Below are 3,006 nucleotides of genomic sequence, written 5' to 3'. Positions count from 1 at the left end.
GAAAAATGAAAGGACCAAAGAGAGGAAGGGAGACAGTAAAAGAAGGAGGAAACAGGAGAGAAGGAGAGAAAGATGAAGTGGGGAAGGAAAGAAGAGACGAAGCGCAGGTCTACGTCAGGCTTAAAGAAAAGAAGATGGGAGAAGAACAGAGGAAGATGACGGAAGATGAAAGGAATGGATGAAAGAGAAATAGAGGAAGAAACGGAAACATGCGAATCAGTGCGAGAAAATCCTGAAGAAATGGAAGAACAGAGACAGATTACGGAAGACCGTCATAAAGGAAAAGAAATCGAGGAAGGAATCCAAACACACGACCCGACGCGAGAAAATCCCACCATGGACTACGACCTTCCCGACGGAGAAAACCGAGGGCCCGACGCCCTCGCCCTCGCAGACCCAGCGCCCCCCTCCTCCCGCGAGAACGGAGGAGCACCCGTGGGAGTACGTACCCGACGTCTCGCACTCGGACCTCCTCAGCAAGCACGCCAGGACCTTCGTCAGGTTCTGGGCGGAGATGGTCGCCGGCCTCGTGGTCCTGGGCGTGACTGAGACGTGCGGGGCGGCGGGGCGGCTGGGCAGGGCCGTCGGGAGGGCGGTGAGGTCGCGGAGGGCGCCCCGCGGAGGCCAGGGGCGCCCTCACCTCCCGGCGTGAAGGAGGTCACTGAGACACTGTTGGTATGTTCTTGAACGTCTTTATGGTTATTACTACTGGTATTATTGTTATCGTTATTGTTGCTGTTGTTATTATCATTATGATTATAATTATCATTACTGTTGCTTCAGTGGTTGTTATTACTATTGTTATTATTGTTATTACTTTCATTATTATTATTATTATTATTATTATTATTATTATTATTATTATCATTATTATTATTATCATTATCATTATTATTATTATTGTTATTATTAACGTTATTATTATTATTATCATTGTTATTGTTATTATAATTTTCTTTATTGCGCTGTTATTCTTATATCATTGTTATCAATATTACTCTTACCGTTGCCATTATTACTAACATTTACAGTATTATCATTAGCATTATTATCAATAAGAGGGGAATGATTACACAAATCCTTGCATTGGAGAGAGAGAGAGAGAGAGAGAGAGAGAGAGAGAGAGTGTGTGTGTGTGTGTGTGTGTGTGTGGTGTGTGTGTGTGTGTTTTGTGTGTGTGTGTGTGTGTGTGTGTGTGTGTGTGGGGTGTGTGTGACATGTTTTACGTGGTTGTTAACTGTGGTGAAAAAAGTGTATGCGTTTCATATATTTCATGCATTCGTATTAACATATACTCATCAGTAGAATATACGAAAAAATCGTATTAATGCTGTCTGAGTTTCACGACTGAAAATGCAAGTCATCGTCAATTATAGTAACATAGCAAATGTATCTAATTAAAAGAGGGTACAGTTGTATTTTTGACATATCAGTGAAATAAAATAACTAATTAAAAAGATAGCTTTCTTTCTTCTTTTGTTTTCACCTTCAGTAGTAATAGTATAATAATGATAATAGCAATAGTAGTAGTAGTAGTAGTAGTAAGTAATAATAATGATAATAATAATAATAATAATAACAACAATAATAATAATAATAGTTGTAATAGTAATAACAATAATAATAATAATGAAGATAGTTGTAATAGTAATAACAATAATAATAATAATAATAATAGTTGTAATAGTAATAACAATAATAATAATATAGTAGTAGTGGTAATAGATAACTCCAAATCGCCGTATCTCTTGAACACAAAACTTATCGGAAGAAAAACGAGTGTTGCACACAAATTACAAGAGGAAACCTTCCAGAAGTTTGACCAAATACATGAACACAGCCTTTACTGACACATTTTTATAACAGAAATCGAATCACCACAGATGCGACAGTGAACAACAGACTCATAACAACAACTAAATGAAATGAATAAGTTAAATTAAATAAAATACAATAAATAACAACTAAATAGAATAAAATAGATGAAAAATAAAGTTAAAAAAACAACAAAATAAAATAAATTAGTATATGTATTACAAACAACCTACCCCAGCCACTAACAACAAAGACGAAGTTACCAACACACGAAAAAGAAACCAAAGAAAGTATCGGAGGAAAACACCATGAAAAAAGCATTGAAAATAGACTTCGAAAACCTCTTGCCCACGAAGATCCGCGAACAGGACGAATTCCTGGAGACTTCACCCTCCACCGAAGGGGCCAGGCCATAAGTGAAAGGCCCGGGCGAAACCAGAACTTCGCAAATCTCAAGCAAGCAAGTCCACCGAAGACTTTCCCATCAAGTTGAAACCGACTATCCTATCCTCATGCCCATCCACAAGCCTGGGAAATCGCCAGACAAAATAGAGAACTATAGACCAATCTCCCATCTTGAGGGCTATCGGGAATGTTAAAAATATATATATATATATATATATATATATATTATATATATATAAAATATATATCGATAAAAAAACTTCTTCATTATTTAGAAGTCACGTGATATCGAAGCGACAGACGACATGGTTTCTCAAAAGGCGTAGACACAGGCAAAGCGAATGCACTGGCCTATGGATAGAAAACACGAGCACCGCCTGAAGGAAAGCCGTGAAATGTCTCAGAAATGTCTCCGGAGTTTTTAACAGAGTCTGAGATCATGAGTCATAGCCAGTAATTTACCTAACCCACTTTGCAAATGACTCAACAGCAGTATGAAATCGAGACGACCCAAAATAAAACGAGGCAGCGCCACAGGGAATCCATTCGACCTGGGTATTAGACGAAAGCTTCATTCCACTCACGATTTTCATTATCTATAATTCACACATTCCAACACCAACACCGAATGCAAACTCTATATGTCACACAGACCTGCCACATCACGGCAGTAAAAACGCCAAGAGCGATCGCACCAATGCCGATTCCGACTACCGATTCAAACAAAGTCTTAAATTCCTAAATAATAACAACATATCACCCTACGGCGATAATAAGCAATCGCTA

The 3,006-nt window shown here is 38.5% G+C and overlaps 1 pseudogene; it reads left to right on the top strand.

Moving 5' to 3' along the window:
- The first annotated feature begins 44 nt into the window (after positions 1–44).
- Positions 45–736, top strand: LOC119571008 (annotated as a pseudogene).
- The last annotated feature ends 2,270 nt before the right edge of the window (positions 737–3,006 follow it).

The sequence above is a fragment of the Penaeus monodon genome, unplaced genomic scaffold (genome assembly GCF_015228065.2).
Source record: "Penaeus monodon isolate SGIC_2016 unplaced genomic scaffold, NSTDA_Pmon_1 PmonScaffold_4722, whole genome shotgun sequence".
NCBI classification, from domain to species: domain Eukaryota; kingdom Metazoa; phylum Arthropoda; class Malacostraca; order Decapoda; family Penaeidae; genus Penaeus; species Penaeus monodon.
The sequence above is the reverse complement of the archived record's forward strand: the minus strand, read 5'-3'. Positions and strand labels throughout refer to the sequence as shown.